The following is a 26,030-nucleotide window of genomic DNA, read 5'->3' as shown; positions in this document are numbered from 1 at the left end:
CAGAAAAGACCCTGAATAGCCAAAGGAATGTTGAAAAAGAAAACCAAAGCTGGTGGCATCACAATTCTGGACTTTAAGCTATATTACAAAGCTGTAACTATCAAGACAGTAAGGTAATAGCACAAAAACAAACACACAGATCAATGAAACAGAACAGAGAATCCAGAAATGGACCCTCAACTCTCTGCAACTAATCTTTGACAAAGCAGGAAAAGATATCCAACAGCAAAAAGACAGTCCCTTCAACAAATGGTGCTGGGAAAATTGGATAGCCACAGGCAGAAGAATGAAACTGGACCACTTTCTTACACTATATACTAAAATAAATTCAAAATGGATGAAAGACCTAAATGTGGGACAGGAATCTGTCAAAAGCCTAGAGAACACAGGCAGCAACTTCTTTGACATTGGCCATGCAACTTCTTGCTAGACACATCTCCATAGGCAAGAGAAACAAAAGCAAAAATGAACTATTGGGACTTCATCAAGATAAAAATCTTTTGCACAGCAAAGGAAATAGTCCATAAAGCTAAAAGGCAACCTATGGAATGGGAGAATATATTTGCAAATGTCTTATCAGATAAAGGGCTAGTATCCAAAATCTATCATGAACTTATCAAACTCAACATCCAAAAAACAAAAGTCCAATTAAGAAATGGGCAGAAGACATGAACAGACTTTCTCCAAAGTAGACATACAAATGGATAATAGGCACATGAGAAAAGGTTCCACATCACTTATCATTGGGGAATACAAATCAAAATCACAATGAGGTGCCACCTCATACTGGTCGACTGGCTAAAATTAACAAATCAGAAAGCAACATATGTTGGTGAGAATGCAGAGAAAGGGGAACCCTCATACACTGTTGGTGGGAATGTAAGCTGGTGCAGCCACTCTGGAAAACAGTATGGAGGTTCCTCAAAAAGTTAAAAATAGAGTTACTCTATGACCCAGCAATTGCACTACTAAGTATTTATTCAGAGGATACAAACACAGTGATTCAAAGAGGCACCTGCACCCCAATGTTTGTAGCAGCAATGTCCACAATAGCCAAACTATGGAAAGAGCCCAATGTCCATTGACAGATGAATGGATAATGAAGATGTGGTATATTTATATACAATGGAATATTTCTCAGCCATCAAAAGGAATGAAATGTTTGCATTTGCAACAATGTGGATGGAGTTAGTGTGTATTATGCTAAGCAAAGTATATAAGTGAGAGAAAGATAAATACCATGCTATTTCATTCATATGTGGAATTTAAGAAACAAAACAGGAAAATAGGGGAAGGGAAGGAAAAACAAAATAAGACAAAAACAGAGAAGGAGGCAAACCATAAGAGACTATTAACTATAGGGAATAAACTCAGGGTTGCTGGAGGAGGTGGCCGGGTAGGGGGATGGGATAATTAGGTGATGGGCATTAAGGAGGGCACTGGGTGTTGTATGCAACTGATGAATCACTAAATTCTACCTCTGGAACTAATAATACACTATATGTTAATTAAATTGAATTTAAATAAAAATTTTAAAATTAATTAATTAATTAAAGAACTTCTACAATTCAACACCAAAAAATATAAACCACCCAATTTAAAAATGGGCAGAAGACATAAACAGATATTTCTCCAAAGAAGATATACAGATTGCCAACAGACACATGAAAAAATGCTCCATATCACTCATCATCAGAGAAATGCAAATCAAGACCACAAAGAGATACTACCTCCTGAGGGCAGCTTATAATAGATACTAGATTATTGTACTCTGTTTTTGAAAGTCTAGATAGTGTCTCCAGAACATCTGAACCAATGCGTATCTTTATTTTCACATATTTCATATTTCTACTAATTTCACTAATGAAAGCACATTTATAACACTTATTATACTAATTATCCAAAAATTTGGTGTTGGTTAGAAATAATAATAGTTAAAGTATTTGTAGAGTACTTTAGATTTAGAGCATAGATTTCCTGATATAATATTATCCAAATACCCTAGTTTAATTCTGAATTAGGACAATTAACTGTCCCTAGAGTGAAGCTCAAATTAACACATGAGCATGTGCACACACACATACATGCGCACACATAATCATCATATCCCTAGTGATTTGAAATGGAAGAAGCAGCATTATTAAGTTAGATAATAAGAATAATACAAACCTCCTTCAGAGACTCCTAAGCAAGGCCAGCTTCAAGGGAGTGTGACCTGTACAGTCACACAGGGCTCCCAAGTGCCCTCAATTTGTTCCCGTCATCTTGAAATTTTTAGTAATTTGAACAAGGGATGTCACATTTTCATTTGTATTGTCTCCTGCAAATTATGAAGCCTATCCTATTTTTAAGAGCCATTCTCTCTGTAAGAGGATTTCCTATGAAACTTGCGGCCTGTTTTCTCTTTGAAAAAAGTCAATAGTGCCAGCATCTTGCTTTCCATTTTTTTCATTTTCACCTCTAGGCCTAGACAAAACATAAGGGCAGAGGAGTAAATGGCTTTTAAAGGGCAGTGTAGTATTGAAAACCTTGACAAAAGTTCCATTAGAGGGTTCAGACTCGTTCTTATCATTCTGGAATTGCCTCACACATTTCCTGCCTAATGCCTAATTAAATGCCACCATTTTAGTCAGGTATCTTCTTGTCATTTATTCTGCCCCTAATTGCAGAAGTTTGCTTTTTCTTTCTGATTTTTTAAAAAAATTTCTATTTTTTAGATTATAGTTTGAGGTACCATTATTAAAGCATAATGCCAAGCAGAGAGAGGAAGGTTTCCAGCAGATCTTTAATAATCCAGGGCAAGTCCTTTTTGAAAGAAAGAAATAGAAGGAAAATTTATAAAGAGCAAGGGTTGGCATTGGCCAAGCAGGGAATACCTCTGCTTTCCTGCCACACCATTATGGTGAGGGAGAATCCTGGGGAAAATGAGGATAAGCCAGTTCTTAGGAGACTCAAGTCTAGGACCAGCTACATAATTTGCGGGACCCAGTGCAAAATGAAAAATGTGGGGCCTCTTGTTCAAAAATGATTAATTTTAAGACCCTGACAGCAGGACAATAAGCCTCTGGGTTGCCCTTCTGAGAAAGATGAGGCCTGTTTACCTGTGTACAGGTCACATATCCATGAAGTTGACCCTGCCCTAGTCATTCATTCAATAAAGTTATACTGTTCCTACGAGTCACATTTTCTTATCCTGAAAACTTTGCAAAATAAAAAAAGCCAGTTCCTTAGACAGCCCCTTAGGGCAAACCAGTTTTACTCAGGCTCAACCAGTGAATCCCCCATGACTTATATGTCCTTGTGAAAGCAAATGAGAAGGAGGAAATTGGTTTGGGTTGAAGTTGGGTTCTCCAGAAAACAGACTCTGAAATAGAGCTTAGTATGCAGACATTTACATTAACACCCAAGGAAGGGATGGTAAGGAATCAGGACTAAGCAGAGTGAGCAGCTTGACTGAAATGCAGGCTGAACAATGGCCTTAGTCTACATCATGGTGAAGCTACAGAGATAGAATGACCCTTCCATATTGTCCTGAGCTGGGAGGAGATGGCCAGCCTTTATACTCCTACATGGATCAGCTGCTGGATGGGTGTAGCCACATAAAGAGGCCTGACCTTGGGAGAGGTGGCTTCAGAGCTAAGGTAAACCCTACAGGACAAGACAGCTAATGTTGGGCATCAGCACTCGCAGCTGCTGGAGCAATAGGCCTTCCTTAAAGAAGGATCTGGGTAGCTGCATCAGTTTCCATTCCAGTGTGTATGTGGAAATTCTCCCAGATTGGAGGGTTCAAGATTATCCTTTTTAATTGTCAGTGGGTATGAATTTCACAGTCACAAAATTAGGCATGGAAAAAATATCACTTTCCTTCTATCTACAACTAAGAGGACAACCATTCTGGTTTGCTTTGCCCAAGATTTTTCAGGTTTTAGCAGTGAAAATCCCACAACCTAGTGTAAATTGAAACAGTCGGTCACCCTATTTCAACTCAATTTAATTTTTTTATTTCAAATCCAGAGCCCTCATTTTCAATTGAGATCAGAAAATTGAATCTGGGATTTTCTCACTCCATTGAGAGATTTTAGTTGTAAGTTTAAAGCACAGTCTATTCAGGAGTTTTCACTCTCTCAAAGTTCTTTCACTCTCCTCCTTCCTGACACTGATTCTAAACTCCCAGGGCTGAGGGCAATTGCCATAAAGAGTATTTGTGGTAAGAAGTGGCTGATTTTAGCCTCTGCAGTCTCTATCTTCTGCAGGCCTCCTGCTCCAGCTGGAACTCATCCATGGTTCCTGGGTGTCTTTGGCTGTGTTCTTTTGCCCCTTGTGTCCATGTGTTCATGTATGTACATGTATGATGTCTCCAATCTTTGAAAAACTTCCAGATATATACAGTTGTGCCCTCTTCAGCCTTTTCATCCAAACCATGAACATCATCTTTTCACCCTGACCCAGCTCTTCTCTGTCCTTGTGGGCTGATCAAGAGCAAAGATCAAGAGCAAAGAGAAGGATATCATTTTATGAGGCTTCAGGAAATACTTGGGCTTGTAGTAGCACTCTGCTCTAATGTGCTTCATAGCTACTGCTGTCTCTAGTTCTGCTTATGTGCCAAGAGGAATAATGACAAAGCTGCCCACACCTAGAGTTCCAGGTAGGACTAATAGTAGACCCAGTGCCTTTCTCTCTTGGAGAAAACTTTGCTTTGATTAGTTTCCTGTCCCCGGTAGGGACACAGGTTTTATCTACCCTAGCCTCTTCAACTTTCATCTATTTTGTCACTCTACTTTTCCAGACTCACACTAACATACTGCTAAAGAATATAATTTCTCTGGTATAGGTGGGAGTAGTAGGGTAGAGTTTTTGTATGTGATCAAAGTTAACTTGTTTTCAGTTTAAAATGTTGAAACCAGCTTAAAAAACTCAATTATATCCATAAGATGGTTTACGTAAGCCTCACAGTAACCACAAAGCAAAAGCCAACAGTAGATATAAAAAAGATAAAGAAAAGGGAATCAAAGCATATCACTATGGAAAATCATCAACTAATTTACAATAGAGGATGGTAAACAAAGGAAAAAAGGAAAAGGGGACTACAAAATAGCCAGAAAACAATTAATAAGATGACATTAGTAAGCCCTTACTTATCAATAATTACTTCAAATGTAAATAAATTGAAATCTCTGAAAGGCATATAGTGGCTGAATGGATATAAAAACAAACTCCAACTATATGCTGCCTATGAGAGACTCACTTCAGCTTAAGGACACACATAGGCTAAAAGTGAAATACTGGAAAAATATATTTAATTCAAATGGAAATGAAAAGAGAGCAGGAGTAGCTAAATTTTTAATAGACAAAAAGACCTTAAGTCATAAGCTGTAAGAAGAAACAAAGTCCTTATACAATGAGGAAGAGCTTAACTCATCAATAGTATATAACAACTGTAAATATATATGCATCCAACATTGGAGCACCTAAATATATTGAGTAAATACTAGTATATCTGAAGAAAGAAATAGATAACAATGCAACAATAGTGGAGAAATTCAATGCTCCATTTCAAATAAGAAAATGATCTGATCATTTAGACAGAATATTAATAAGGAAACATGGGACTTGAACTATACTGCACACCAAATATACTTAACAGAAAAATACAGAACATTCCATCCAAGAGTAGCAAAATACTCATCCTTCTCAACTGGACATGGAATATTCTCCAGGTTAGATCATGTTAAGCCACAAAAGTCTTTGCGAATTAAAAAAAAGACTGAAATCATACCAAGTAACTTTTCTGACCACAATGGTATGAAATAGAAATCAGTAACAGGAAGAAAGTGGAAAAATTCACAGATATGTGCAAATTAAGCAGCATACTCCTCAATAAACAATGGGCCATGGCCAACAAGCACAGGAGAAAATGCTCCGCATCACTTGCCATCAGGGAAATACAAATCAAAACCACAATGAGATACCACCTCTGGGAAAATTAACAAGGCAGGAAACCACAAATGTTGGAGAGGATATGGAGAAAGGGGAACCCTCCTGCACTGTTGGTGGGAATGTGAACTGGTGCAGCCACTCTGGAAAACTGTGTGGAGGTTCCTCAAAGAGTTAAAAATAGATCTGCCCTATGACCCAGCAATTGCACTGCTGGGGATTTACCCCAAAGATACAGATGCAATGAAACGCCGGGTCACCTGCACCCTGATGTTTATAGAAGCAATGTCCACAATAGCCAAACTGTGGAAGGAGCCTCAGTGTCCATCAAAAGATGAATGGATAAAGAAGATGTGGTTTATGTATACAACGGAATATTACTCAGCCATTAGAAACGACAAATACCCACCATTTTCTTCGAAGTGGATGGAACTGGAGGGTATTATGCTGAGTGAAATAAGTCAATGGAGAAGGACAAACATTTTATGGTCTCATTCATTTGGGGAATATAAAAAATAATGAAAGGGAATAAAGGGGAAAGGAGGAAAAAATGAGTGGGAAATATCAGAAAGGGAGACAGAACATGAGAGACTCCTCTAACTCTGGGAAACGAACTGGGGGTGGTGGAAGGGGAGGTGGGCGGGGGGTGGGGGTGACTGGGTGACGGGGACTGAGGGGGGCACTTGATGGGATGAACACTGGGTGTTATTCTATATGTTGGAAAATTGAACACCAATAAAAAATAAATTTATAAAAAAATAAAATATAAAAATGTTCTTCTTTAAAAAAATAAACAATGGGCCAAAGAAGAAACAAAAATGGAAATAAGACAATGTCTTGAAACAAACAAAAATGGAAACACAACATACCAACATTTACAGAATATAGTAAAAGCAATTCTAAATAGAATAGTTACAGTAATAATGCCCCACATTAAGAAACAAGAAAGATTTCATATTAACAAGCTAACCTTGCACCTCCAGGAACTAAGAAAAGAAGAACAAAGTTCAAAGTTAGCAGAAGGAAAAAATTAAAAAGATCAAAACAGAAGTAAATGAAATAGAGATCAGAAACTATAAGAAAGATCAATGAAATTAAGACTGATTTTTGGAAAAGATAAACAAAATGACAAACCTTACTAGACTAAGAACAAAAGAAAAGACTCAAATAAATAATGTTTAAAATGAAAGAGTAGACTTTATAATTGATACCATAGAAATACAAAGGCTCATAAGAGATACTATGGACAATTACACCTCTCAAAACTGGATAACCTAAAAGAAATGGATACATTGCTAGAAACATAAAACTTACTATGACTGTATCATGAAGAAACAGAAAATCTGAATAGACATATAATGAGTAAGATTGAATCAGTAATGAAAAGTTTCACAACAAATAAAAGCCCAGGACCAAATGGCTCCATTGACTAATTCAAACAAACATTTAAAGAACTAATACTAATCTTTCTCAAACTCTTTCAAAAATGGAAAGGAAAGGAACAGTGCCAAACTTATTTTAAGAAACTAGCATTACCGGGATGCCTAGATGGCTTGGCGGTTGAGCGTCTGCCTTTGGCTCAGAGCGTGATACTGGAGTCCTGGGATCAAGTTCCACATCGGGCTCCCTGCATGGAGCCTGCTTTTCCCACTGCCTATGTCTCTGCCTCTCTCTTTCCCTCTGTGTGTGTGTGTGTGTGTGTTTCTCATGAATAAATAAATAAAATCTTAAAAAAAAGAAACTAATATTACCCTGATATCAAAGCCAGATACGGACAATATGAGAAAGAAAGACTATAGGTCAATATTGCTGATTATTATAGATGCAAAAATTCTCACTATAATACTAGCAAACTGAATTCAACAGCACATTAAAAGAATCATAAACATGATCAAATAGGATTTATCTCTGGGACATACGGAGGGTTCAAAATATGCAAATCAATAAATGTGAAACACCACATTAATAGAACATAAGATAAAATCATATGATCTCAATAAATGCAGAAAAAGCTTTTATACAACATCCTTTAATGATAAACACTCTCAACAAACTGGGTATAGAAAGAACATGCCTAGACATAATAAAGGCCATTTATGACAAAAGCTAACATCATACTCAATAATTCATTTTTACTTTTATTTCCCTTGCCTTCATAGATGTGTCTTGCAAGAAGTTGCTGTGGCCAAGTTCAAAAAGGGTGTTTGTTGCCTGTGTTCTCCTCTAGGATTTTGAAGGATTCTTGTCTCACATTTAGATCTTTCATCCATTTTGAGTTGATCTTGGTGTATGGTGTAAGAGAATGGTCTAGTTTCATTCTACTGCACGTGGCTGTCCAATGTTCCCAGCACCATTTATTGAAGAGACTGTCCTTTTTCCAGTGGATAATCTTTCCTGCTTTGTCAAATATTAGTGGACCATACAGTTGAGGGCCCATTTCTGGGTTCTCTATTCTGTTCCATTGATCTATGTGTCTGTTTTTGTGCCAGTACCACACTGTCTTGATGACCACAGCTTTGTAGTACAACTTGAAATCTGGCATTGTGATGTCCCCCAGCTCTGGTTTTCTTTTTCAATATTCCCCTGGCTATTTGGGGTCTTTTCTGATTCCACACAAATCTCAAGATGATTTGTTTCAACTCTCTGAAGAAAGTCCATGGTATTTTGATAGGGATTGTATTAAATGTGTAAATTGCCCTGAGCAGCATAAACATTTGCACAATATTCATTCTTCCAATCCATGAGCATGGAATATTTTTCCATCTCTTTGTGTCTTCCTCAATTTCTTTCAGAAGTGTTCAGTTAGTTTTTAGGGTATAGATCCTTTATCTCTTTGTTAGGGTTATTCCAAAGTATCTTATGCTTTAGGGTGTAATTGTAAATGGGATTGACTCCTTAATTTCTCTTTCTTCAGTTTCATTGTTAATGTATAGAAATGCCACTGATTTCTGGGCATTGATTTGGTATCCTGCCACACTGCCAGATTGCTGTATGAGTTCTAGCAATCTTGGGGTGGAGTTTTTGGGGTTTCTAGGTACAATATCTGTGAAATCCATCTGGTCCAATGTATCATATAAAGCTTTTGTTTCTTTGGAGATGTTGTGCTTAGAATATCTGTCATTTGCAGAAAGTGTCATGTTGAAGTCTCCCAGTATTAGTGTATTACTGTCTAAGTACGTCTTTACTTTGGTTATTAATTGATTGATAGACTTGGCCGCTCCCACATTAGGGGCATAAATATTCATTATTGTTAGGTCCTCTTGTTGGATAGATTCTTTAAGTATGATATAGTGTCCCTCTTCATCTCTTACTACAGTCTTTGGGGTAAACTTTAATTTATTTGATATGAGGATTGCTACCTCTGGTTTCTTTTGAGGACCATTTGAATGGTAAATGGTTCTCCAACCTTTTATTTTTCAGGCTGTCGATGTCCTTAGGTCTAAAATGAGTCTCTTGTAGACAGTAAATAGATGGGTCTTGCTCTCTTATCCAGTCTGAAACCCTGCACCTTTTGATGGGATCATTATTAAGCCCATTCACGATCAGAGTTACTATTGAAAGATATGAACTTAGTGTCATCATAATACCTATTCAGTTCTTGTTTTTGTGGGTTATTTCTTTGGGCGTCCTCTTTCTTTTACAAAGTCCTCCTTAATATTTCCTGCAGAGCTGGTTTGGTGGTCACATATTCTTTCAGTCTGCTTATCTTGGAAGCTCTTTATTGCTCCTTCTTTCTGAATGAGAGCGTTGCTGGATAAAGTATTCTTGGCTGTGTGTTCTTCTCATTTAGGACCCTGAATATATCTTGCCCACCCTTTCTGGCTTCCTCAGTCTCTGGAGAGGTCTGCTGTTAATCTAATATTTCTCCCCATATAAGTTAGGGATCTCTTGTCTCTTGCTGCTTTGAGGATTTTCTTTATCTTTGGAATTTGCAAGTTTCACTATTAGATGTTGAGGTGTTGAATGGTTTTTGTTGATTTAAGGGTGTACCACTCTATCTCCTGGATCTGAATGCCTGTTTCCCTCCCCAAGTTAGGGAAGTTCTCTGCTATGATTTGTTCAAATTCACTTTCTGGACCTCTGTCCATTTCGGCGCCCTCTGGAACCCCAATTAAATGTAGATTTTTTCCTTCTGAGGCTGTCATTTATTTCCCTTAACCTTTCCTTATGATATTTTAATTGTTTTTTTTTTTTCTCCTTAGCTTCCTTCCTTGACATCAACTTGTTTTCTATGTCACTTACTTGTTCTTCTACCTCATTAATCCTCGTCGTTAGGTCCTCCAGTTTGGATTGCCTATTTAATTTATTTAATTGATTTTTAATTTTGGCCTGACTAGATCTAAATTCTACAGTCATGAAGTCTCTTGAATCCTTTGTGCTTTTTTCCAGAGCCACCAGGAGCTTTATAATTGTGCTTCTGAATTGACTTTCTGACATCGAATTGTAATCCATATTCTGTAACTCTGTGGCAGAGAGTACTGTTTCTGATTCTTTGTTTTGTGGTGAGTTCCTCTTTCTAGTCATTTTGCTCAATGGAGAGTGGCTAAAAATGAGTTGTTCATGTTAGAATTGCAAACTTTTCTCTCTGTAGCATTCCAGCTGTTCTCTCTTTAAATCTCAGGCTGAATTCGAAGGTTTTTGGGATGATTTGAAAGTTATCTAGGTAAGTTGGTGGGGACAGGTGACTTGGGGACCCTTCTCTTCTGCCATCTTGTCCCACCCCCCTCTCATCTACAGATTCTATGCAATCTGTATCAAAATGCCAAAGGCACTTTTTATAGAAATAGAAAAAACTATCCTGAAATTCATATGGAACCACAAAAGACCCTGAATAGCCAAAGTAATCCTGAGAAAGATAATCAAGCTGGAGGCATGACACTTCCTGTTTTCAAACTATATAACAAAACTATAGTAGTCAAAACAGTATGGGACTAGCATAAAAACAGACGCATCGACAAATGGAACACAACTGAAAACTTGGAAATAAACTCTCACATATATAGTCAATTAATATTTGACAAGGAACCCAAGAATACTCAATGAGGAAAGGATAGTTTCTTCAATAAATGATATTGGAAAAACTGGATATCCACATGCAAACAAATGAAATTAGAGTACTATCTTATACCACTCACAAAAATTTACTCAAAATAGGTTAAAGACTTAAATGTGAGACCTGAAACCATAAACTCCTAGAAGAAAACAAGGAAAATCTTGACATTGGCCTTGACAACAGTTTTTTGGATGTGATACTGAAAGCACAAGCAACAAAAGTAGAAATTAGAAAGGAGAAGTACATCAAACTAAACAGCTTCTATACAATAAAAGAAACAATCAACAAAATGAAAAGACAACCTGTGGAAGAGAAGAAAGTATATTTGCAAAACATATATCTGAGAAGGGATTAATATCTGAAATGCATAAAGACTTCATATAACTCAATAACAAAAAACCAAACAGTCCAATTTAAACATGGGCAAAGGACCTAAGTAGACATTTTTCTAAAGAAGACATACAAATGGGCAACAGATAAATGAAAAGATGCTCTTCATCACTAATGATCAGGAAATGCAAACAAAACCACATTGAATACCTTAACTTTAAACCATCATGGTGTATACTTTAACCTTAAACAATATGTCAATTATATCTCAGTAAAGCTAGGGAGAATAAAAAAAACATCATTTCTTTCTTTTCTTAAAAGATTTTATTTTGGGTAGCCCCGGTGGCGCAGCAGTTTAGCCTGCAGCCCAGGGCATGATCCTGGAGACTCTGGATCAAGTCCCATGTCACGCTCTCTGCATCGTGCCTGCTTCTCCCTCTGCCTGTGTCTCTGCCTCCCTCCCTCTCTCTCTCTCTCTCTCTCTGTGTCTCTATGAATAAATAAATAAAGTCTTAAAAAAAAACAAATGGTTTCTTTAAAAAAAAAAGATTTTATTTTTAAGTAACCTCTGCACTGAGTGCAGAACTCAAACTCACAACCTCGAGATCAAGAGTCACATGTTCACTGTGCCAGACAGGTGCTCCAAATGTCATTTCTTTATAAACTTCCTTTTCCTTTCTCTCTTGCTTAAAGTTGTTTATTTTTTTTGAAATATGTTATTTATTTAGAGGTGTGTGTGCACTCAAGAGTGGGGGCAGGAGGGGTAAAGGGAGAGAGAGAGAGTATCTCAGGCCCACTCACTGAATATGGAGCCTGACCAAGGGACTCAACCTCATGACCCTGAGATCATGACCTGAGCTGAAATCAAGAGTAACATGCTTAACTGACTGAGCCACCGAGGCACCCCTAAAGTTTCTTTTTAATGTCTTGGGGTAGAATGTGAAATTGATCACAGGTTCATCTTATCTATTTTCATTTGTTTTCCATCTTGTAAGTGCAACAAACTTTATGAACTTGAAATGGAATTTGTAACTTTCAGTAGTGTGCTAGAGCCAGGTCATCCTAGCTCATGAAAGCTAGTTGTTAGCATCTCTTCCTAAATCCACTTTATGTGAAGTCTCATTGGTAGCTTGAAATTATCCATCCTGAGATTATTAACACTACAGAAACCAACAAACACCACAAATCAGAGCTTTTTTCCTTTTCTTTTCTTTTTTAGATTTTATTTATTTATTCATGAGAGACAGAGAGAGAGAGAGAGAGAGAAAGGCAGAGACATAGGCAGAGGAAGAAGCAGATTCCATGCAGGGAGCCCAATGTGGGACTCAATCCTGGGATGCCAGGATCACGCCCTGAGCCAAAGGCAGATGCTTAACTGCTGAGCCACCCAGGCGTCCCAGCGCTCTTTTTCTAGAGAGCCATTTGTTGAACATTTACCAGCACACCATTGCTTCAGTTTAAGCTCTGAACTGATAAATTTTTTTCTGGGGTTAATGCAGACTTATATCTCACGGAACTAAAATTTATAATCATAGGAGGAGTAAAGAAGAAGAAAGGAACAGAGAATCAGTTAATACTTCAAGTTACTAATCAATGGGCCCTTCACAGATGTGTAATCATCCTCTGTTCCCTGTCACTCTAGCTCCCATTGCCTTTTAATTGCAAACTGAGGTACACTTACTTTTTTCAGAAGAGAAATTAATACAAAAGATTAAGCATTAAATAGTCTAGCACCCAAGAGTTCTTGTCTAAGGCAATAATTTTTCCTTCTTTTTTTTCTCAATTCTGATGAGTTTCTTTACTGGAGTATCACAAGAGATTCTGATTCTGTTAAAATTCTGGCCAAGAGCTTCATGTGCAGAGGGCGGTTAATTGATGGATCAGGCTTTAGGAAAGTTAAACAGGTAAGTTCCAGGACTACCCAGTACAATCATGCAATTAGGGGTAAATCATTTACACAAATGAAACAAATAATACACCCAATATTTTAAAAGTGGATGTTGATTATATCTTACTATAAATATCATACAATTAACTCCTGTCTCTAGAAGAAATATTGAGCCCTCAGATTATAACCCATTTGTTTAGATGGTATTTGATATAAAAAATTTCAGTTGGGCAGAATAATTTTGATAGTCCTTTTATCAAAATATCAGACTCTATTCTGAAACTTCTATTTATCCATTCATTTGACAAACATCTATTTGGTACCTGTAGGTACCTGGCTCTGTTATCCATTGTAGAAATATAAAGGTGCACAACACAAACAAGACTTCTGCTATTGATGGAGCTTATATACTAGCTAGGAGGAAATGACACATACACATGCAGACAATCAAAATAGGCAGATGTAGTAAAGCATGACAGGGTGGATCCAAGTTATAATGCATGGTCAGAGAGGCTCCTTTGAGAAGTTGATATATAGGCTGAAGTCTGAATGACAAGAAATAGGAAGCCATGCTAAGATAAGGGGAAGAGCTGTTTGGAAAGAGGAGACAGCCAGATAGCCAGTGCAGAGGCCTCAAGGCAAGAATGAGTTTGCCATTTCAGGGACCAAAAAGTTACCTAGTGTAGTTGGAGCATAGTGGGCAGGGTGGAGGCTATTTGAAATGAAGCCAAAGATTTAATCAGGAGGCAGACTACAGAGACTTCATGCCCAGACGCTAGCTAAGACATCTAGAAAAGAAGTAAGAATTGGGATTAGACTCCTTGCCATATCACTTCATTTTCTTTAATAGACCTAAATCTGGTGGCTTAGACTAGAGTGGTGCTAGTAGAGAAGAGAAGATATGAATTAGAGGATAAATCAAAATGACCTGCTAATAGATTCTAAAGAATGAGAAGTCAAGAAATCAAGGCTAACATATAGACTTTTTGCTTAAGCATATGCATGGATGGTGATATTGATGGTGTAACTTAGTGAATTAGGAAATTCCATGGAGTAGCATCTTTTATAAGGAATCATGAGTTCTATTTCAGTCACACTAAGTAACTAATACCTATTTGACATTGTATATTGTCTGTAACCAGTTTTAAAATATTTCAGCATTGACAATATGCTAAAATGTGTGTGAAATGTGTGTGTATTTGTGTGTGTCCGTGTATGTATTTCAACACTAGTTTTGGCACTTACCTTAATTTTCAAAATGGTTCTTTAAATCCTCAAGCATTTTGACCTTGCCTGTGCCTGCTCCAAGCCAGGGGTTCTCTACTCACCCCACGACCAATGAGATGCTCTGCACATTGATGCTGACTGAGCAGACATGGACAGAGCAGTGGTGTCCAGGTTAATTAGGGCTGCTATTTCTGCTCCTACTTATGTAGATTTGATATTCAAATCAAACAACTGTTGTAACACTTTCAAGTAACTCCTCCCAAGATACCTAGACTGCCCCAAATCCAGCTAATATCACCACCATGGTAACTGGATGTACTCTGTAATCAATAGCTGGTTTTTTTATGGTCTCATTTTCCTTTCTACATCTCTCTGTCAAGAGACTCAGACCAAGAAATATCTATACTTCCCCATGTTCTAAATTCAATCCAAATGGTGTCTAGGCATCCAGTGTGACAAGTTAAAAACAGATCTTCATTGAATCTGCTAATTCCACATGTCATTTTATTGACACAGAAAATGTTGAGGATCCCAAATTTCACTGGTTTGAAGAACATGTGAAGGGTTTGACTAGACGAGGAATATCTAGTAAATCTACTAGAGTTTCATGTACAAGATGAAGAGACAACATCCAAGATTAGTTAAGTCAGTACTACTCTTAGACCTGACTCTGAGCAAGACTTTGACCCAAAACCCTATACTTTAGAGGGCTCAGTTCTGATCCTTTTCCAGCTCAACTCCAATCTGAGGGGCCAAGAAGACATGCCCTCTCAGACAAATGACCAGGTGGCTAAGCCCCAGAATTCCTTCCCAGATAGCCCAGACCTGCTCCCAGAGAAGGGCAGCCATCTTCCTTAGGTACCTTTTCCCAAGGGTGAATCTCACTACCAGTATGGGCCCTCTAAGGCCTAAGGTTTGGTCAAGGGACAGCTATTTAGGTGTGGCCAGAGAGGGTGCTGATGATAAAGCTTTGACACATGGGCTAAACTGGTATCTCCTCAGCTGTTTGTATGAGATCCCTTGCTGTTCCAGAGGGAGCGGAAGGAAGAAGAGCTCAGGATGAGCTGGAGGCATGTTTCTCTCACATTGCCAATTGCAGACAGGGATTTCAAGGACTCTAGAGGTTCTAAATCATAACGTGGCTTTTCAGGTCATCACTGAAAGCGTATTTGTGATGGTAGCATCAAACCTATTTTATTTAGCAGTTTGCTAGCTTGATTTATAACATGAAACTTTAGACTTAATGTATGGGGGTTTCCATTTCTATTCTTACCATTAGTTCTACAAACATTAGTGGCAGACCTGGATGGCAGGCAGCAAAGAAAGTATTATTTCCATAAAGATGTTGAATATCAGATTCCTCATAAAGTTTTATACTTCAGCTACTCTAACTTCACGCATGTGTATGTATACGTATACGATATTTATATATCTTGACAAAGACAGTTACTGGTTTGATTAGTGGAATACAGCAGCTTTTTAGGATGTAATTTCAAGTACATATCTGCTCCAAACGTTTCTTAATTTAATAAGAATATTGTTTTTCTTACAACACTGTACTACTAAAATTTGTGTTTACATAACAAAAAAGTTTAATCTTTAATGTTGGATTTTTTACCTGAGCCTATATAATAGCATTCAAAAAATATCAGAACGAATATCCAAAAGGTGTATATTGTTTTCATGAACTGAATAAAGAAAAACAAACCTTTACTGTAATCTATTTTCTCTAGGACACTGCTATAAAACTTGCCTCATTGAACTGTTTGCACAGTTCTTCTGCTAATGGAGCCAATACCTGAACAGTTACCACTTCACTTTTCCTATGTCCAAAAGGAAACTTGGAATCAAAAGTGGGTGAAGCTAATGAAAACAAACAATCATTTGAGGTAAATGAAAAGTCATGCTTCGCTGAGCAATATGTAAATGCCCTTTCGCTGGCACACATTTGGTCATTTTTGGATATAGTTGTAAACTAACTTCTAACTTTTGGGATAAATTCTGGTACATCTTCAGAACATTTGTGTCTTCCGGATTTCATGTGGTCTATGGGGTCACTTAGGTGTGAGCTCATTCAGCCAATGGCAATACATAAACCTGGGATGGCTACTTGATATCTGTGGCTAAGTGACCTTCAGTCTATTCGTTTTGCCGCTGAAAATAATTTAAAAGCTGTCTGATTGACTAGGCTGTCTTGGTCATTTAGGTATAATGACAGAGCTGGGCAGGCCAGGGGACAAAAGACCTAGCACATGGCATGTACTCAATCAATATTTCAATAAAAGAAGCCATTGTTGGAGGTGTTACTGAAAGCCACCAACTTCCTCTGGGCTGTTTTCTTTGTAACATCAGTGATTTCAGAATAGCTTCCATGACTATGTGTTTAATAAAGAATTGAAAATAATGTCAGTACTTTCTTGAAAGTCATGAAATGACCTTGTATCATTCAAAATGTCAATAAACAACTGCCTCATTAGAATATAAGAATCACAAAATTTTGCAAGGAAGTTTCTAGCAAAAAAAGAGAGACAGACCATTTATCTCAGGATCACTGGGTAAACTGCTGGGCAAAGACCTGCCAAGCAGTCTACTGTTCCTGGAATGCTGACGACAGCTTTTGCTTCTGCTTGACATGTCAAGCTAAGTAGCAAAATGTGGATATTTGATACTGTTTGATGTCCTAATCAGATGCTTATTTGATCGAAGACACTGCCAAATTTTGCAGAGTGTAGAAATTGAAATTCTAGTCGCTAATGTTATTTTTAGCTTGCTCTTCAGTTCTAGGCTTTAAGTTGATTGTTTTTAAGGCATTTAATTAAGTAGATGAATAGGAACATTATGGGACAGTGGTTAACATTAGGATTGGTGTGACGTTCTTTCGTTGCTCACCATATCCTGACTCAAACCTTTTTTATTTTTATTTTTTCAGCACTGAGGAGAGCTGATATTACCATATATATTTAGTCTGTCTCAAAAATGTCCCAAGATGTATTTTCTCAAAGGACATAAATACCCATATTAGACATGAGGAGAATTTTTTTTGTTAGTTCTTAAGGGGTAGGATGGTGTTTGTGTGTCCCGAAATGTAGTTGCTTAAGTTCTCTGATAGAATAGAATAACTTGTGTTGCTATGAAAATAACACAGATTGGAAAAAAGCATGTTAGCACAGGCTTTATCAAAGAGATTGTTCTATGGAATATGAATCACATGTGCTGTTCCATGAAGGAGGGGAGGGTTCCGTGGCTAGGACCTTCCCACCACACTTTCTTCTTGGAGGTTCCCAACATTTGTTAATAAAGATTTTGATTGGTTCTGTTATGAAGAAACCTTTTAAATTTGTTTAGCTTGGAGTTTTCTAAGGCTTTCTAGAGTTTTTCATGAAGCTCTCATTTTGCATTACTTCCCAAAGAAACGTTGTAGTGGTATAATATTTCTTTAAGTCTGTTTTCTTGCATTCACTGGGCTAATGATTTACTTTTTACATTTACAAGACATTATTTTCTATTTATTTTATATATACCAAATCTAGATGTATTTTCTTTTAGTTTTTTTTTTCCAACAGGCTATGATTACCCCTCTAAATGCTCTTAGTTTCATGTGATCTTAAAAAATCAATGTCTTTCTTTCTAGAGCTCATGACTTTCTGTTATCCAGTCTCATTTTTTACCTTTCCTTGCTACTTGGTTTTCAAAGCTTTGTTATCTTCTATCCCACAGTACAACCACTCCAATTCAGCTGGCATTTGACCAGTTTGTTTTTCTCATTCCCAATTCTCTTACCCCCAAATGTCATTTTGCTTTCAGACTTGATCATACATAAACACTGAATTTGCATCTGTCATTCCAATAAAATGAAAACATTCCAGATTATGGATATAATCTCTTGACAGAGCAATACTGACCTTATTCACTTTTTTCCCCCTGACTAATAGAATTTACTATACTTTTTTTTTTTCCTGTAGTGCAAGTCTCAAAACCTAATGAAAGTGTTGAATCCAGGCTAGCAATCTTAGTGGCCCAAACTTATGCCCTGTTGTAGCAGTGAAAATCGAATCATTCAATTCACTCAATTGTGAGTGTTTTCAACATGCTAGGTTGGGATACAATGATAAAAACAATACAGGGAGTCCCCTGCTTTTATGAAATATAGGTGAGAGTGTTATAGTGCGTAATATAGTTTTTAAAAAATGTGTCTTGATTCAATTTTGAGGCCTGGCTTAGAAGCCAGTCAGTCCCTGTTTTGAGCAGCTCAAGTCCACATACCAGTGACTTCCCTTATGGAACTCTTATACTCCTGGTATCTATGCAGCAGGCCTAATTGCCCCTGGGCCAAGTACCAGACAACTAGAAACAGCCCCTAAGTCCTGGAGCCTGTGAAATTATTCAAATCAGTTCACTCACAGGGAGCTTGCTCAACCTAGCGAACTCCACTCTATTTGCCATACAAAAACTGCCCCCACCACTGGGTGTAAGCCTCTATGTGGCCCTGCCTGGCAACCTGCTCTCATTTGGCAAGTAACAAAAAGTTCTGCTTTTCATCTATCCAAGTGTCGGTGTGTTGTGTCCTGTCATCAAAGAAGACTTAAATCTAATAAAACATAGCTGCAAGCAAAATTTTGCTTTTCCTTTCTTATTGTTATGAAAATTTCAAAGGACTTAAAATAGAGGTACTAATTGGTGGTGAAAAAGAAGTGGGATCAGGATTTTAAGAGCAGAGAATTCTTTTTTAAAAAAATTAACTTGAATAATTTAATTCCCCTCACCAAGGACTTTAGCAGATTAATACATCCCATATATTCATTTATTGATTGCAACCTTATTGAGCATTTGCTGTGGCCCTGGTATTATACTGCTCTAGAAGGTATGCAAGAAAAGAAAATGTTTCCTTCTCTTGAGAAATCTGCTGATTAATTAAGAGGACATGACATGCACCTAAAATGATTTCAGAGACAAAATCAAGTATGTGGTAATATAACTAACCCATCTATAAGTCCAAAAATTGACAGAGAACTAGAGAAATACATTTTCTTACAATTTTCAAGGATATCTAAATTTAAAATGATTTTTAACTTTTCTACTTATTTTGCTGGAAGGATGCTTGCATTACTGCACTTTTCCTCAGGTCAGTCTGCCCAGTTCTGAAACCCTTTCTCTGGGGCACACAGGGCCTGGCTGTTTCCAGCCTGCTATGAAAAGTTCAGATGCTTTGGAGTCATGTGCATTTTGAGCTGAGGCAGGTAACAAGGTTCTCTCAAGGGATGGATTTTGAAGGAATGTGTTGACAGTTCTGATCAGGTGAAGCTATTTCTTTTAGAACTTGGGTGTGTTTCAAAAAGAAAATGGTTTCAGTTTAAATCCATTTGCAATACCAATCTTCCTGGCTGGGGAATTGAATGCTTAGCTAATTCATTTTTGAGGTGTAGGCTTCCGTGTGTTTAAATGACTGACTGGTCTGGAAGTTGGGTTTCTCCAGAAGGCATTTCATGTTGATCCAAAGTCTTCAGGGGAACTCATACTTGTCTGAAGAGAGCAGAGGCTGTAGCTGATCAAGCCCCTACCCTTTCTCTAGACTCACTCTCCCATGGCTTTCCATCATTCCTACACTACTTCTTATTGAATATCTACCCTATGTAAAGGACTACAGTGGCCTCTGCAGGGGATGCCAAGTATGCCAACAGAGATGAGACCTGGATTCTGTTCAAGGCAGAATGTGGGCATAGCCATAAAAAGACATAAAGTGTTGTATACATGAAGTGAAGGAGTCACTTCCAATTGGGTGGATTAGAGAGAGCTTTACAGAGAAAATAACACTTGAGCTGGTACTTGGAGAACAGGTCTGATTTGTCAGCAAGAGAAGGAATTAGCAAACTATAGCCTTGGGTCAAATCTGTCCCCCGAACGTGTTTTATAAATAAAGTTGCATTGGAACTCAGCCATGCCTATTTACTGATGTCTATGGGTGCTTTCATGCAACAATAGTGGAGTTGAGTAATTGTGACAGAGATTATATAGCTCCCAAAGACTAAAAAAATTTACTCCCTGGCTTTTTTCAGAAAAAGTGTGTTGCCACTGGGTTAAAGTCAGTTACTTGAGGGATTTGATATATGGCCTTGATATTTGGACTTGATGTAGGCCAAAATATAGGACTTCCTTTGACAGACATTCTAGAAACAGAATGCTTCTGAGCCTTGGGAGTGTCTGAGTGTTCACAATGATACTGAACTTCAGGACATGGAGTCGGGTGGATGGACTGTAGAAGACAGGTGCTATGGGTGGGAAGAAAAAGTCAGAGACTCATGTTGTCACCTCTCTGAACAATAATGAATGTGGATTACAGGGGTGTCTGAGATAAAAAGGGGAGGATACAAAAGACACTGCGAATAAAGCCCTGGCAGGGAGGACTGAAGGGAAGGGAGCAGTAAGGATGACTCTAAGGTCTTGAGTCTAGGTAACCAGGAATGTCAGTGATCCCTTCTTTGAAAATATGTCAACTTGAACAGGACAAATTGGATATTCCTTCCACTATACCCTAATTAGAAGGAGAAATAAAGCTGGAGGGCCCCATGCCTCCAGGGCAGCTGGCACTGGGAAAAGAGGTGGTCAGAAGCTATTGTTATAGAGGAGCAAGACTGACAGGCTTGCTTATGGAAAGATATGTTGCTAGATAGGAAACTAGCTTATGCTGTCTCTGAGAGGAAATATTGTATGAGTTGGAGGAGTGTTTTTATGTTTTAAGTTATCTTGCAGAATTGCTGGATAAAATACAAATTGCCTGATTAAATTTGAATTTCAGGTGATCCCTGGGTGGCTCAGTGGTTTAGCACCTGCCTTTGGCCGTGATTCCGTGATCCTGGAATCCCCAGATTGAGTCCCGCATCTGGCTCCCTGCATGGAGCCTGCTTCTCCCTCTGCCTGTGTCTCTGCCTCTCTCTCTCTGTCTCTCTCTGTATGTCTCTCATGAATAAATAAATAAAATCTTTAAAAAAAATAAATTTGAATTTCAGATCAACAAGGAATAATTTTGAGTGTGTATATCTCATATACTACATGGGATGTACTGTTACTAAAAAATTATTTCTTCTTGATCTGAAATTCATATGTAACTGGGCATCAATTTCAGATCAATAATGAATAATTTTTGGTGTAGGTCCCAAGTAGGGGATATTTATATTAAAAATCATGTGTTGCTTATCTAAAATTCCAATTTAATTGTTACTTTTTCTTCTAAATCTGACAACCTTAGTTGTAAGAAAGCCAAAGTTTTCACTTTTGAGGAGACTGAACAAGAATTAGAGCACCTGTATTTACTTTCCCTCAGAGGAGTAGAGTTGACTCTTTCAGCTCTTCGGGAGCCTACAGCCAAGCAGAAATAGCTCAGTGAACATCAGGATAGAATATGAGATACTGTTTCAAAATGTGGACAGAGGACAGATCAAGAGTGTGGCAGGGTAAAGTTTCCAGCAATGGTGGCTGGGGCATCCAACTGAGGGAGCTGAATAAGGAGTAAAAAGTGTTTGGATTAGAGACAGAAAGTTCAAGACAGGGATAGATTCCTTAGAGGATGCTCCTTTCAAAGTCCTAATTCTGGAAGGAATTTTCTCAGGGTAGAACAAAGCAACAACTGCTCCTAACAAAATGTCCCAGCTTCTATCACACTGGCTACAAGGTGGACGTATGCCTACCTCATATCTCTGAATCTTTGATATGTTGGTTTAGTGGAGAGATGAACATTATTCACCTCAGTTATTTCATAGAATTGTATGATCATGGATTTTATGTATCAACCTAGCTAGGCTATATAGTACAAACACCATCGACATTGCTGTGAAAGTATTTTTCAGATGTGATTAACATTTAAGTCAGTAGACTGAGTAAAACAGACTAGCCTCCATAATGTGAGTAGTCCTTATACAATCAGTTGAAGGCCTTATAAAAAAAAGCTGAGGTCTCTAGAAGAGGAGGGAATTTTGCCTGTAGGCTGCCTTTGAACTCAAGACTAGAACACTGATGCCTATCTAAATTTTTGGCCTGATGATGGATTGTCTTGCAGATTTAGGACTTGGTCTGCCCCCACAAATTCATAAGCCAATCACTTAAAATAAAAAATAAATCTCTCTGTCACATACATATATACATTCTATTTGTTCTTTTCTTCTGGAAAACTCTAATATAGGCAAGTGCACAGGTGATTCTGGAGTAGTGCAGACTACTTCCTCTGATTCTCACTTCCTCTGATTCTCACTAGTACCATAAAGAGCCACTGCTGGTTTGCCCCAGCACCAGATTCCTTTCCTCAACCCCAAGCTTGAGCAACAGTAAGACCAAACACCAGCTGATTAAGATACGCTTCTTCACTTTGGTGAAGGCAGAACCCGCCACATTTGGTTACACAATGAAGAGTCATCATATACATGGAAAGAAGGCTATTCCCCATAGCTAGATGGGCACAGCCTTGGCCCTGGAATTCTGGGGAGTGAGGCTGTGCCCTTTGACCTCAAGCATGCCCTCAACACAGCAGCTACAGGGTATCCTCTTAAAATCATGTGCCTAAGAAGATAGCTTCACCATATTTCTTTTCCTCTTTGTCCAGTGTCCTTATACTGGTGAGATGATACAGACAAAGGCAGGTTTACATTAAAAATCTTTAGTGGATGGAATTATTTGTCTGCTCTCCCCCCAGCTCCCTAGCAACAGCTATATCATCCTTTTATAAATCGTTCCATGGAAATTTTAGCTTTTCTATGTAGGTCTGTTTTTATCTTCCTATATCTCCACCCCTGCACTCCCCCTCCCCCGCCCTCCTTTTCCTCTCTCTGTCTGTGTCACTCTGCATGTTTTTTTCTTGTGGTGTGATTTCCCACATTAGCCACTTTCCCATTTCTTTGATTCTTTCTTGGCAATAAGAGAGTTAGAGCACCACTATGCAGCAAGCAATCCTACTTCCCTGCTACCTTAAAAATAATGTTTCATGGTGACAAATGGATATAGTTCATAATGAAAGTAAAATGCTTAGCAGACAAGGCTCAGATTTCTCTTCCTGGCAAAAACAGAGAGTGGCTTGAGAATCTCTAAAGAAAGGAATATGTATGTGGGGATAGTTGGTGATATTTGCCAGGTGGACATATCCACTGTTTTATTCTTAATTTAGTCCCTGTGAATCTCAAGAGTAAGTTCTCAAAGTCAAAACTGGTTATTCTTAATTTTCTTAAAGACGAAGGAAGGTTTTGCTATTATCCTAAGAAGCTTAAAAATATTAGCAGATTTTAAAATCCAGTTTCACATTTGCTATCTTTTTTTGGTAAAAAATTAAAAACAAAAATAAGACAATCTGAATTAATGAAGGTATATAATCATTTTGGTGCCCTAGCAGCTGAATTTTCTACACTGTGCCAGAAAAAGCCCAATTACAGTTAAAAAAAGAAAAAAAGAAAGAAAATAACTTTTCTAGACCTCCTTTTCCTCCCTACCACTAAAAGGAGGAACCCTCCTCCCCCAATATCCAAGAAACCTTCTAACCAAATGCTGTTTGCATGAGCATGTGTGCATGTCTGTTTTGAACACTACATGTGTGCCTTCCCCTGGGTGCAGATGGCTACTCCAGGAGCAGCACACATGGGATGTGTATGTCTGAAAGTTGGCTTGCTGGTGCGCATGGAAAGAAGAAAACAAGAGAGTGAGGTAAAAACCACACAAGCCTAAATCAAAAGCAACTGTTCTACCACAAGGAAAGTAGGCGGACCTTGCTTTGTGCACACATCATTCTTTTCACCGCCCAGAATGATCTTTGAAATAAAGTAAAGAAGCATGGCAAACTAACTGAAACATAGGTAGAAATAATATATTTGGGTTTCAGAAAGAAAAAAAAGTAACCTGGCATAGCTTGAAAGGCACCCATTTCATAACAACACATGTGCAAAGAATTACAATAATTGCAGTGCACACATCGGTAACAGACAGAGTGAACAATGAATATTAAAAACACATTCTTAGAGCTGGCCCCGTGGCTTGGCAGCAATGCACAGCATGGAGACCTGCACGGGAGTCAAAGAAAGGCTCTCGGCTTCCAGAGCTGTCAGGGCTTGGCATGATCTGAGAAGAAAAGAAGAGGGTGGAAGGTGTCAGAGATTGTCCCCATCAGGGTGACTCCCATCACCCAGGGGCAGAGCCCTAGGATGGCTTCAGGAGGGTTTCACAGAGGAAGTCTGCCTTTAGTCCTTTGAGGCCTAGTTCAGAGCTGACTTTGAGCCAGGCTAAGAAGGAGGAGGGATGACGATAGAGAACAAACAGAAGGTAATGCTGGGAACACCCAGAGAGTACCCTGGACAAGCATCCCAGGCTTCTCTCTCAAGGCTCGCCTAAAGCATGACCTAGCATGATGAACTTCACTGTTGCAGAGACATAAACTGGGAAAATGTTTATCTTCTGTGGACTAAGTACATTGATCTGCCTTTTTCCCTTTAATATTTGCTATGTGGTGGCATTGAAGTCTGTAGGGGGATGAATTCTCCTGGTGGTATGTTCCAGAGCCTTCAAAGGCACATTAACCAAACATTCAAGGTACACAATGATCTTTTCACTGCGAATCCCTTCCATTGTCAGCAAAGACAAAAGGCCCTTCTCTTAAGTACAGCTTTGGTTTTGAATGTTCAGATTTTGCCTCTCACCACTGGCAAGGAATTGACTCTTGAATCCTTAGAACTCTGGCAATGAGAGAGGCCAGACTGTGAGAATCTCTAACCAGAGAGTTTGGTTTACATACTGGGAGTCGAGGCCCTTGGATTCTTAAAATGTGGGTCATGAACACAAGAGGGGTCGGTGAAGTAGAATTCAGGGAGATCCATAAACTTGGATGGGAAAAAAAATGACATCTTTATTTTTGCTAATCTCTAAAATTTAGCATTCCTTTATTGATAAATTTAGAAAACAAACCACAATATTAGTAATACTTAGGACTTTGTCACCAGTAAAAAGCATGGATATTTTCATGTCACTTCACTGTTGTTTCAGATATCTCCAATTATTAAGCTCATCACTACTTGGAATTATGGTAATTATTAGACCTGTCACAAGAGCTTGTTATTTTATGTGTTAGTGATGAAGTATATAGCATAATAAAATACTTCGATAGCCATATTTTAATGTATTTGGTTTTCCTTGACACATTATGTACTATATTCTTTTTTATTTTTTATTTTTATTTTTTTTAAAGATTTTATTTATTTATTCATGAGCGACAGAGAGAGAGAGAGGCAGAGACACAGGCAGAGGGAGAAGCAGGCTCCATGCAGGAAGCCCCACGTGGGACTCGATCCTGGGTCTCCAGGATCACACACCCCCCTGAGCTGCAGGCGGCACTAAATCCCTGCGCCACCAGGGCCGCCCCTATATTCTTTTTTAAAAGATTTGTCTGAGAAGGGATCCACAGACCACTTGTCCACACTTGCCAGAGGATTCTATGGCATACACAACATTCTCCTGAACTCCAGAAGGACCCAGTCTCTGAAGCAGTCATGAGAAGCTGGGCCTTCCACACAGTGAATTCCATAGTGGGCTGGCCTCATGTGTGTCTCTACACATGGGAGACAGACAGAAAAGGCA

The 26,030-nt window shown here is 38.3% G+C and overlaps 1 long non-coding RNA gene across 1 annotated transcript in view; it reads left to right on the top strand.

The window, feature by feature from the left end:
- The first annotated feature begins 16,165 nt into the window (after window positions 1-16,165).
- LOC140599702 (uncharacterized) overlaps window positions 16,166-26,030 on the top strand; it is a 64,449-nt gene continuing 54,584 nt past the window's right edge. Inside the window, exon 1 of the long non-coding RNA XR_012002661.1 lies at window positions 16,166-16,321. This is a non-coding gene — a long non-coding RNA (uncharacterized lncRNA). The remainder of the gene's footprint in view (window positions 16,322-26,030) is intronic.

Source organism: Vulpes vulpes, chromosome 7 (genome assembly GCF_048418805.1).
Source record: "Vulpes vulpes isolate BD-2025 chromosome 7, VulVul3, whole genome shotgun sequence".
Classification (NCBI taxonomy): domain Eukaryota; kingdom Metazoa; phylum Chordata; class Mammalia; order Carnivora; family Canidae; genus Vulpes; species Vulpes vulpes.
The sequence above is the reverse complement of the archived record's forward strand: the minus strand, read 5'-3'. Positions and strand labels throughout refer to the sequence as shown.